Raw genomic sequence first — 12,541 nt, forward strand, 5'->3', positions numbered from 1 at the left:
AGGGCAGCCCACAGACTGCTCCTTTTCTTCTCTGTAAGGCACAGATTGAAAAATAAAGCTCTACCACAGAGGGCCAGGGGAGAATATATTTATTGGTTATAAAATATACAAGTGAACACATCAGTTTGGTACAATCCATTAAGAACAGCAGGTTTTGGTGGTGCTGCTGCTGGGCTCTGCCTGGCTGGTGCTCCCCAGCAGTGCCCCAGGGCACCCCAGCCTTTGCAGGGATGTGCTCCAAGCAGGTCTGAGAAAAAGCAAATTTTAGTGGCTCAACAGTATTACCAGGACACTGATATTCTTACAGCTTCAAGAGAACATAATGGTGAAGATAAGTTCTGATAACCAGCATGATTAAAGACTTTAATCCAGGATGGTTTGGCTTGTCCTTTATAGCCAAGCCTGGCAAGACTCCCTGAAAAGCAGACACAAGGAGAGGAGTGACCCTCTGGGTGTGGCAGTTCACTCACCAGTAGCACAGCCTGGGATCCCTCCACACATCATGGACCTTTCTTAGCCCTTCTTTCATTTCTTGAATTAAAATTACAGAACATACAGGAGAGAGAAAGCGGATGGAATTGGGAATGAGCCTCACTGAAACTGTAAACTTGCTGCCTCATGGATCTGCTGGTGTTTCAGCAAGCTAAGCCAGGTACCCAGATGTCAGTTAGCAAAAATATTGTTTTACTCTGTATTTTTAAATAACACTGTTACTTCTACTTATTTGACTACCTGAAAATGGTTAGACACTTTGAATCCTTCTTTTATTAGTTTACATCTGTTTCATCCTGTTATGCCTTGACTATCCCTCATGCCAGCTCTTCTCTGGTCCTCTGCTGTCCCAAAGTACAAAGGCATTATGTATTCTTCCATTTTAATAATAATGTCTTGTGTTTATATTATGTTTTTCATTGCAAAGACTCCCAAGGCTATTTGCAGCTGGCTGGATCGAGACTATTCCTGTAAACACTCCTAATTTAAATAAAGTTTTGCAAAACCAGGAAACAAGACCCTAAATCCTGATCCCACTGGGGTCGAGAGGATTGGGGTTTTTTTTTTGCATTATCCTTGGCAGAAGCAATGTGTGCTTGGGAGAAATGCTCCAGCCTGCCCTGAAATGCAGTCCTGGAGCTGTGAAGTCAAAATAGTCCAAATACCTGAAGCAGCAGGAGGAGGCTCATGAGCAGGACATGATTCCCCAGACTGGAAATCAGGGCAGGCACACGGGTGAGCACCCTTGCCCTTAGGAAAGGCAAAGCAGGGGCAGCTTGGGATCAGCCAGCAGCAGCTCAGCCCCACTGCCAGCACCAGGATGCCACCAACGTGGCAGGGACAGGGCAAAACCCCAGCCAGTGTCCCCAGGGTGGTGCTGGCCCTGCCTGAACCGAGCCCCCAAAACAGCCAAGAGGATGGCACAGGTGGTTCAGGGAACAAAGTTCGGCAAAACAAGCAAACAAAAAATGAAAATATGCCTTTTTAATAAAAAAATTCCTTTCAAAAGTATTCAGGGCTTTGATGAAAGAATGAAACAATAATGTTTCAGGACAAAAGCAAAAAAAGAAAACATCAAATTTTTGCTTTTCAAAGGATGAAAGAAGAAGCAGCTTCTCACGAATCAAACATGCACCAAAATGAAATCACTGCCTCTGCGGTAAAGACTGTGTTGTCCTCCCCTGGAATGGTCATAGCAATGAGTTTTGAAATTTCAGCCAGAAATTGATATGAATTTCAGTAAAGCAGTGGGGAAAAAGTCTCCAGCCGCCTGCAACCAGCTCTCCTACCTCCATCCCAAAAAACAAGAAGCTGGAAACACAGTCAATTTTGCATCTGATCTCTGAAACCTGCATCAAGTTAGGTGGCTGTTTTCTTGATTTCCTTATCACTCATCATTATTCATCCAAACCTGAACTCAATAGCCTCTAGTTTTCCAGTAGGAAACCCAGAATGGATTTTCTAGACCAATGATACCAATGGATTTCCTGCAGTAATACAAGGTAAAATTGTAAGGACTATCCCAAGCTATGGATTTCACCATCCTTCTATCCAAAACAATAAATAGCTCTTATTTCACTGCAGACTGCTTTCTTTTTCATCAACTTTTCAGGTTATGATTGTTTTTCCTCACAAAGAATTGGAACTTTCAAGATGGAATCTTTATCAAATGATTCTCTCTTTTTTTTTTTTTTTGTTAGGAAACCAAGCTCCCTTCAGGATGAAAAATTTGCAGCACACAACTTCTCACTGGCAAAGTGGAGTCAAAACCCTGAAATAACTCTCCTCTTTCTCACCACCCCTAAGCCAAGAGGTTTCCACTGGGTTACACTGGCATATTGTGGTGGGAAGGATATTGATAAGCACTGTTTAACTGCTGTACATTTTTGGGTGGGATACACAGCAGTAATTCTTCTGTGCTTTCCAACCTAATTAAAAGCCAAAGAAACATGGAAAGCAATAAAAAGCCAAAGAAACATGATAGAATAAATACATTTACCTCCCTTGTGGAAGATAATAGGCTTTTCTGAAGCTAACTTGACAAAAACTGACATTTCAGACATGCCCAGCAGGTCTGTGATATTTCTAGAGCACACAAGGATAAGTGATCTGAAAAGAAGAACAGTAATTACTGCACGAATGCAAAATATTCCTTCATTAAGGATCTTCAAGACCTTTAAGCTCCAATACTGAAAAGTATGTAGGAGCATGCTTGACTGTAAGAACACCTAAATCCCCTTAATTTCAATCCCATGAAAGCTCTCCCAAGTTTAAACCTCCATTTAAATGGTCCTAGATTAAACCTGTCCCTCACATGGAATCAAAACAAGCCCAAATGATTGTGAGTGCATTTGTGACTTATGGGAGTGCTGAGACTCTGAAACCATTTATATCCTGGCCCTGATTCTCAATCAATTTTCAATCTTTGGTCTCACAGATGTCCTTTCAGCCTCCAGTGAGTTGTACCTGCAGGGAATGGAGCAGTCACATTTAACTGAATGCCTTACTGCAAAATTTTACCAGGAAAGCAAAGTGAATGCACAGACATTGCATGGGTCTGTGTCCCTTCATGCACATCTGATACCTGCACACACTCAGGTATAACTCAGCAGTGCTCAAATCTCTGGCCATGAACTGCTCAGAAATGCCTTGGACTGAAAATCTCTTTTCTGGCTACTTGACCTGCTCCTGCCTGCAGCCAAGAATATATCTGTCCAATTCTGTTGTTCCATGTTTGTGCAGCAGCACAGAAAACCACAAGGAATGTGGGACAGACACAAACAGGGATGGTCCAGGCCATGGCCAGGGCCCACACAAGGCAGGAGAGCCAGCAGGCAGGCAGGAGCAGTCACTGGCTCACCCAAGAAAATCACACTGGAAAATCTGGCACACCTATGGTTTTCATCTGTCACAGGAGACAAAAACAATCAGCAAGAATAAACAGAAATGGACTTGTTTCCAAAATGGAAAACTGAATCACTGGCTGCCAGGAAGTGGCTGGGCATGGGGATGGGTGCAAGTGTCATTGCAAGGATCTTATCTCTCCATGCTGGAAAATGACTGGCTTATTTAGAAGAAATTGCCAGTTTTCTAGAAAACCTGTTTGTCTGCTCTAATCTGCACAATCCTGGGAGAGAAATGCTGCTCCTCTTATCTGGCTGATGCTTGGGATTTGTGCATTTTAGTTTGTGCCAGATTTCTTCAGAGCACAGGTTTGGTTATGAAATGACATCATTTTCCTTTCTTTGTCTATCAGCCACAGGTTGCTACACGAAGTGGAGTCTCAGCAGTTTTCTTACCTCTCTTTTATGGATGTCTGAACGTTTTCAGTTACTGCAAGGGCAGGGTTTCACAGGTAACTGTGTCAAAGTGCTGCCTACCATGACTCCTGAACATTCATTCATCACCACAAAGAATATCCCAGTGCTCGTGAGCAGGAGCACTGTGCCATTTACCTGCAGTGAGAAAAGCAGAGGTAGGTTATATAGAAGCAGGCTGAGGAGCCTTAGACTGTGATCCTGCTCCTCCACAAGGGAGTTACAAGCAAGGAAAACATCTACATTTTAAAAATACCTATAATTTTAAATGTATCATTGGCACAGATGAAGTGACATCATTGATTGCTGGTCAGTGGAAGGAGGAAGCAAAACCACTTCTCAAAGGGGTACAAAACCATGAGCAATGAGGTCATCAGCATCTTCTGTGGATTAGTAAGACGCATATAGGAAGCCAAGAATCCTGAGAGTAAAATGCTTAGTTCAGCCTTAATACAATTTCCTTTCATGTGGGGAAAATTACTGTCACTGGGAAAAGCAGATTTGCCCATGGACCAAGGGAGAGGTGCTGAGACAGCAGACAGAGGAATAGAAATTACACATGCTTTTTTTGTTGTTTTCCCTGAAAATGTAAATATCCAAACCAAACTATTCCTTCTTGGAAGGCCTGTCCCAGTGCCTTGAAACTGTAGCAGAAATAGCTCTTGCTCCTCTCCTACAGCAAGAACTCCTTCCCCAGGTTACACATCTCAAGATGTGCCATGGTTTTTACTTTTAGAAATACCTGAGCAGCCTGGCACTGGTGTGTCCTCCCAACATCTTGGGGACAGCCCATGCTGAGAGAGCAGAACCTCCACCAAGGAGAGCAACAGCACAGCAAGGTCAGGCTGTCAGTCCACTGAACCCAGGGTACACAAGACTGCAGTGCACACAGTTTCCCAAAGCCTGCAGGCACCAGGAAGTTCACATCCCATCAATCTGAAACATGCATATCTCCAGGGAATATAAAGCCAGGCTTAATGTGGGAGCCAAGTGTTAAAAAGTGACTTCTGCAAGATGTCAGAGGATGCTGAGTGCTATATGGGGTCAAGGGTAAGGGAAACACGAATGTCCAGGCCATGGGTGGGACCTGGGGCAGGGCACACCACAGCCAGCTCACTCAGCCCTTGGGGAAGCTTGGATCAGAAATTTAAAACATCTCTGACTTTTGCATTTCGTTCAGCAACACAAGAACAAAACACGTCCTCCCTCATTTTCCAAATGTTCAGTGCCTTTCAAGATTTAGGGTAAGAATCCCCCTTTAGGCACTACCCTTTACCATTTGCCCTTACCTTAGGAAAACAACATTTTGCATTAAAGCCTCAGAAAACACAAAGAAGCTTTGAGGATTCCCCACCTGTGCCATGAGTGCTGCACACACAGGTGTCTGTGCTTCACCACGGGCAGGATGCTGCCTCCACTAACACCTGCTTGCTAATGGCTTGGAATACATTTTTGACTAGCAAGAAACCTTGGCTGCTCATATTCCTTAAGGATGCTGTACCAGCTTTGCTTGGCATTTGTTAGCATTAATTATAATTCAGTAGCACGCAGGCTTGTAAGCCTTGGCAGTGTCCTTGCAAGAATTATTTCAGTCACCCTTCTCTGTCTAGACAGATATAAGGCAAATGCAGGGGCAACCTGACAGTTCCAAACCTCTTTAGTAGTGAAATATAGTTATTTTTATCTTTTAGTGCAATGCCAGCAGAGATAATCAGAAAAACAAACTTGTTTTTTCCCCCACATCCTTTGTAAACAATGGCTTCTAGTTTGCTTTTTCCTCCCCTACCTCTACATTAGAGCAGTGGTGTTAATTCTTCTTCTGAGGTGATAAAAAGCCTTTTTTTCCCCCCCTCAGAGCTCAAATCCTCATCTGAATAGAATAGGAACTCCCAGTGACTTTAATTGAGTTAATTGTAAGGGAGAACAATGTACTTTGCCCCTTCCAAGGGAACTTCCCATTTCCTTCTGCCAAGGCTCAGCAAGATTCTGCAGTGACTTTCCTTGGAGATAAAGTTTCCCCTATTTAACCTCTGCTTCAAATCCAGTAAGACACAAAATACCTTAATGAATGCAGATGTAAAGTGGGTTTGTATGTCTGTCCTGCCAAGAGACTGGATCTGGATCCTTATGTTCTCAACTGCAGGTGTGCTGCTGATAGCAACCTGAAATTACACCAGAGACAGCCTTAAAATTGCCTTGTTAACTGGTTTTCATCAGCAAAACCACACTGGCTATCAATGCCCAGATATACATGATCCCACAAGTAAGAATCCTTTACTCAAATTGTGATCCTGATTCACATTTAAGTGTTCAATATCAGTATTTATAAAAGGGCTGTTGCAGTTTGAGGGATCCTCTGATAAACACTCTGGCTTGAAGTAAGTTGAGCATGGATTTCACACATTTTGCCTGGCTCTAAAATCAAGTGCAGATCTGTACAAGCCTGAGACAGTTCTGCAGGATTTACAGTGGGGTGAATTTACAGCAAATGAGCAGAAAAGCTGCCTGTAGTTTTTCAGTTATTCCTGTTAACCGGAATTACTTGCTGGTTTGAAACACAGCAGCAATTCAAAGCTCTTCTAAAATAAGCCCTCCCAAGAGTCCTTTCTGCTTTAAAAGAAAAGAATGAGGGGGAGAGGTGCCATGAATGTGCACCCAGGTGGTCACCATGCCCCCAAGGCATGGTGATATCCACCAGAGGAGGAGCAGCAGCTGTGCTGAGGCTGTTGTGCAGGGGAACACAGGTTTGCTTGGAGTTACCAGCACCAGCTCAGCCCAAACCATGCATGAAAGAAGCTCCAAGGCAGCCAGGGCTTCTGGCCTTTGGAGCTCGTTTTTATTTCTAACTGTTCCAAGTATGCGTTCAATCCTGTCCATTCTGCAATTCAGGCTGAGGAAATGGTATAAACAGCTCAGTTCAGCTCCAGGATCAAAAAGATACATGAGTTTTACAGGGATTCTTCCTTCCTTCTACCTCTTTTAAAACGAAATATTTGTTTCTATTTGTCTGGAAGAGAGACTGAGTAAGCTTGGTTCCTTTCCAAGGATCCAGCATGTGGGGTTAAAAAAAGAAGGGGAAACATCCCACTCATCATGAAATAGTCTGAAAAACAACAACAGGAAAAGAAAAAAGCCATTCCCATAACTTATGGACTCTGAAAGGCTAAAAAAATAACTGCTGAACTGAAGAGAGAAGCAAAGTGCTGACACTGCCAGAATTGAGTCAGGTTAGACCCATCAGTCTGCATGTGCCAGCTCCAGATGGCTGCTGGCAGCTCAAGGCTCTCCCCCCACACGTGTGACCATTTTCCTGCTATTTAGTAGTAAACAACATGTTTACAGAATTTGGGCAACCTTTTTTTTTTTTTTTTTTTAGTAAAAGGAGATTTAATTACCAAATTGGTGTTTCACAATTCCTGTGATGAGAGAGACCTGGCCATCATCAAGGAGCCTGGTTTGCAGGGAAGGCATTCCGGGATTCGATTGCTCATGTGTTATGGTTGAATGAATAAATATATCCCATCTTATTTTCAAATCTGGCAACTGTAGATTGATCCCTGAAGTAGCTGCTTAGTCAGGTGAAGCATCATGGGACTCATGGTTAAACCACAAAACACTTTTTTTCCTGCCTAACTATTTTAGCTGACTGAGAAACACAGTTTCGTAATATGTTTTTTTAACCAAAGGTGTCCTCAAGCCTCACAAAGACACTGCAAGAGTTTCAGGAGTCTTCATGCCTCCATATTAAGTGTTTTGGTGCTCACCTTTTTTCACAAAATCTGATTTTTAGAATGGGATGATTTTAGAAATCTCTTTTTGTGGGCATATGAGGAGGTTGAAGCTTCACAAACTGTGTCATGGCCCTCTGGGGAACAATGGGTTTAAACAAATATTTACACCATGCTGCAATGTAAGCAGCAGGGATGCACAAGGAGCCCAGTCCAGCCTAGAAATCAGCCCTTTTCTGAGCAGCACTGCCAATCTCAGCTTGGGTACAGACAGAGAACTACCCCAGGTACTCCAGCTTGGAAACCCTTTTTGGCCTGAAATCAGGGAGGAGATGATGCAAGGCAGACAGACCTGAATTTTACCTGTGAGAAGGAGAAAGGAGGTGCTGGGGTAAGAAAAAGACCCCGAGGGTTTGCTGCCCAGCCAGGGCACAGCAGGGCTCAGCCCTGTTGGGTGGAAGAGCCACTCACCAGTCCCATGTGCTGGGCACTGGGCACTGTCCCTGTCCCTTGCTGGGACACCTGCCACCACCTGGACACAGCTTCCCTGGGATAACAGAAGGTCACACATAGCCAGTGTCCCCTGGGATGGCAGAGGGTGACACACAGCCAGTGTCCCCTGGGGTGGCAGAGGGTGACACACAGACAGTCTCCTCTGCTGGCAAAAAGGGCAGGCAGGGGCAAAGGGAAAAAATACACTTAAGGGCTTGAGTACAGAGAGATGGTCTGCAGCCAAGAGTACAGACTTCAGGGGAAAACAAAGAAATGTCCTCTGAGGTTCTCTTTCTGCTCTAAAAAAAAAAAAAAAAAACAAAAACAACAAATCCTCAAAGCCAAAGAAAATCAGATTTTTTTGCTTTGTCTGGAAACAACGGCTGCTTATTACAGAGGTCTGATCCAGGGACCCCGGGTGACCTCTGAGAACTTTGAGTCAGGTGCCAGCATGGCTTAAAACCATGGATTTTCTCTTCCTTGCCCTGCAAGGCTGAGGTACAGCCAGTCACATACCCACTCTGTCTCAATGCTGCAGGAGAGGGAACCAGCATCCAGCAGACATTTCTCCTGGGGCACAGATTCAGGAATTAGAAAAGTAATCTCCAACTTGAACCAGAGCCACAGTCTAAAGAGACCTGCTTCCTCCACTTTACAGTGAAGTTTATTATTATGGTTTCCATTTTCTCCCTGGCTGTTTCTTCAATGTCAGTTTAGAATAACTAAGGATAAAGTTAAATCATCTTTTAACTCCTGTTTCCCCAAATTTCGGCTTACACATTTACAGCAAAATTGCCCCTATGTCTTTCCTTCATCCTGTGATTCCTGTTGCCACCCTCTTTCAGAAAAAAAAGGCTCCAAACTAGAAACTTTTGGTACAAGCCTCAGAGGCAAAGCTGCAGATACAGTAAAATTCTTTTATTGACAAAAAGGATCTCCCACAAAAGACCCCAACATCCATTCCTGTCAGAGAGGCACTTGTGCTGTGCAAAGCAGAAAGCTACATGAAAAGAAAAACTAAACACCAAGATAATCAGCTTTTTGGGGTTTTTTCTCCTTTTTCCCCTCTTAAGTGGCTCAGCATGTAACACCAAGATGCCTGAACCATGGTTTGCTTTCCTTGTGTCACCAAAACCTTCCAGGATTTAAATGTGTTCTTTGAGCTGTCTGCATTCCTGGTAAAAATGGAAAATATAAATTTGGCTTAGAGAAAGGAAGCGCCACCTTCATCATCTGCCTCTCTGCATTCTACAAAGCCCAGAATTTTTCCAGAGGATTCCCTGAAGTGACCCACCACCCATCCCTGCCTGCAGAGCAATAAATGAGGGGAAGCCAGTTCATTGTGCTGAAATCAGGGGTCTGCATGCCTGGACCTTTACTCTGCTTTACACATGGACAGCAATAAAGGAAAGCTATTTTGGCCTTTTTCTGTTTTTTTCATCAGAACAAAACAAAGCTATCTACAGGATGGGAGAGGGGACAGGCTGTTCTAAAATAATAAATCAAAGCTACACAAAGACCCATCAGCTTAAGCCAGATACTGCCCTCTAGATTTTAACCAGCTCCAGCTGTGTCATAACAGCACAGCTCAAAAAGGGATATATTTTCAGATGATCTGGCCTCTGACTAGAGGAAATGAAAGAAATGCACCAGAGCCATATTCATGGAATATTTTTAGGATGGAGTCCCAGGACATTTGGCTGTTTCATAAGGGTGATTTGCATTGCTTTACGCATTTCATCCCCTGAAGTCAGTGTCACAAAAAGAGCTTGTCTCTCCCCCAGATGCTGGGAACCAGCTTTGGTGCTGTGCTACACTGGCTGCCACCTCCCTAAGGAATGAGAAGGGCATCAGAAAAGGAAACTAGAGGGTGAAAGAATTTTTTAAAAATTAAAAACCACAGCTGTGACCATCCTGAGCTGCCAGGTCATTTGGGAATAGGAGTGCTACAGTCCAGGGTGCAGGTGAGCAGGCTGAATGAAGCAATGAAATCAATTACACCAGCATTGAAAAGATCAAATGAAAAGCACCTCATTTGGAGTTTGTGGAGGAGGAGATGGAAATAAAAACTGTCCCACCACAAAGGGCTTGGGAAGACCTGAGAGAAAGCCAAAGGTTTTAGAACTTATCCTCTATGTAAACATTAGAAAGATTGAGGAGGTTATTTTCTATTTAAATTAGTGATATTTAACAGTTTCCTATTTAGTTCTGCACTTCAGTTCTGTTTCTTGAGCTTGCACAAAACCCACAGTGAACCCAGGAGCAGCAATCGGGCACAGGTTGGATGGGGCGTGGAGTCCAAAGTAAAACAGATCCATGCATATCTTCATCTGCCCTGGCCAGAAATGGAAACACTGAATTCATGGGAGACCCCAAACTACAAATTCAAAGCAATCTCAGAGCCCTACCTGAAGGCTGGGGGAACATACATATCTTTAGATGCTTGTGTGCTTAAAAACCAGCACAAACAAAGGAGACAAATAGACTTGAAACACAAGGGATAGAAGTCAGGCTTGATAAATAAAATGCCAGCAGAACATTTTATTTATCACACAGGACCAGTTTTTGGTCTTCTACCTTCATTCTTAGGAGTTTCTTGCAAGAAAAACAAATTAAAATATTTTTAGGTAGAAAGTCTAACTTACCAGTTTAAATAAAAGTCATACTAATATGTGTAAAAAACTAACTTAAACTATTTAAGGTATTTGCACCCCAAAACTAAGTAATTGTGTTCACAACCTTTTCTAGTGAAAAGGTTCATTTCATTTTATAGATAAGGAACAGTCGTCTTTTTTTTTCATTCATGTTCCTAATCAGGCCAACATTTTTTATGTTTTTACAAAAAAATTTGGAGTTTGAAGGAGAAATCCTTAATATAACTCACAAAAAGTCAGTGTTTAGTGGGTCTCAACTGTTTCAAACATTACTTTGAAAATTTTTGAGGATCTGCTGACACCAGACTGTATAAAACTTGACATTTCTGCCCCTCTATTACTGTCATTCAACAATCCCCACAGTGCACTTCATGCATTTTTACCATTGAGTTTATCCTGCTTATTTTCTTTTGGAAATGGATGGATGAAACAAACCCAAGAAGTCTTTGTTTTTTTTTTCACCAAGATATTGGCGTTTGCAGTTCTGGCTCTTTCAGGTAAAGCAAAAACCTCAGACAAAGTGTTGAAAAAGTTCTGTTTTGGCAATGAACAGCCTTCCTGGGATAAGCAAAAGCATAAAGAGGGCAAGGGAAAGGCAGAAAAGCAGGCGAGAGGTCTCCTGTTCTGTAACATGTGGCAGATAGAGATCTGCACGTACACACATCCATACCTCATTTACAGCCCTCAGAACACTCCTCAGTTCAACCCTGAACTCTCAGGAGCAAAGACACCAGAGAAATGTGATCAAGCAGCAAAGCAGAGGAGACTGCCCCGAGTGGGGGGATGTAAAGCCAGTCACGTAACTTGGAGATGAGATTTGGCTGGGATAAAGACACAAAAAGTGCAAGTCTGGGGCTCTGACTGCCTGGGAGAGGATGAATAACACTTGTTCAGTATTGTGAGCAGCACACAATATTGGCTACATCAGGTGCAGTGTGAGCCCTGTGCAAATGGGTTTCATCCATTTGGGGTTTCTGGTTATCCTGGAGGTCAATCCTGGCTGTATTTTAGTAAAGGGGATCTCTAAGCTGATGAATGTTTTTCTAGAAAACAGCCCCAGCACATTTATTGACATGGTGTGTCACACAGCTGATGAACATGGAAGGGCACAGTCCAAATCCTGACCTCACTGATGAAAATCTGGGGTAAACTAACGAGGGAATGCCATGGAGTACAACTGAAAATTACATCTTTTTTTCCTTGGGCTTGAAAAAACAAGAGAGTTCCATCCAGTGAGTCAGTCTCCCCCAACTGTTATTACTCCTATTTAAAAACAACCCCTCTGACATTTTGGTCAACATCTACGTGAGCTGAACTTTCAAAGGGAGTGAGAGAATTGGGAATTTCAAACTTTCCTGTTCATAATATGGGAACCAAGCAGAAATCCCCACATGCTGCTTTGGTAAGTTTGTCTCTTACAGACTGAAGTTTAAACTTCAAAGGACCATAAAAAACGCAGAGCCCCTGTTTAGCCTCCAAACCCATCCCAAGAATAAATCAGGAGGTCAGTGCTTCTTGCTCTCAGGATACAGCTGGTTTTTCTCTCACAAAAATTCTCCCAACAACTTGCCCAGCACTTGGCAGAATCTCCTCTGGCACAAAACCTGCTTTCAGGACAGGCACCTCATCCTCAGCCTGGTGAGGAAGGAGGAGTGAGAGCTGCCCACACATCTCCCTGGTGCTGGGAGGAGCAGAGCAAGGGCTGAAGGCACCTGCCCATGCCTCTGCCCCTTTCTCCCAGCTCCAGCTGCTTTCCTCGAGCCCCCATTCCCCACCAGCTCCCTGCAGCTGTCACTCACTCCTCTTTCCTTAGATTTTGGCTCTTTTAAAGTTTTCTGCCTTCAGCTCAAGCCCAGTA

At 43.4% G+C, this 12,541-nt stretch overlaps 1 protein-coding gene across 1 annotated transcript in view; it reads right to left on the reverse strand.

The window, feature by feature from the left end:
* Positions 1–12,541, reverse strand: part of CEMIP (cell migration inducing hyaluronidase 1) — a 76,912-nt gene that overhangs the window by 57,608 nt on the left and 6,763 nt on the right. Inside the window, exon 2 of the mRNA XM_058811175.1 lies at positions 3,792–3,947. The gene's annotated coding sequence lies outside the window, so the exon portion shown is untranslated. The remainder of the gene's footprint in view (positions 1–3,791; positions 3,948–12,541) is intronic.

The sequence above is a fragment of the Ammospiza caudacuta genome, chromosome 10 (genome assembly GCF_027887145.1).
Source record: "Ammospiza caudacuta isolate bAmmCau1 chromosome 10, bAmmCau1.pri, whole genome shotgun sequence".
NCBI classification, from domain to species: domain Eukaryota; kingdom Metazoa; phylum Chordata; class Aves; order Passeriformes; family Passerellidae; genus Ammospiza; species Ammospiza caudacuta.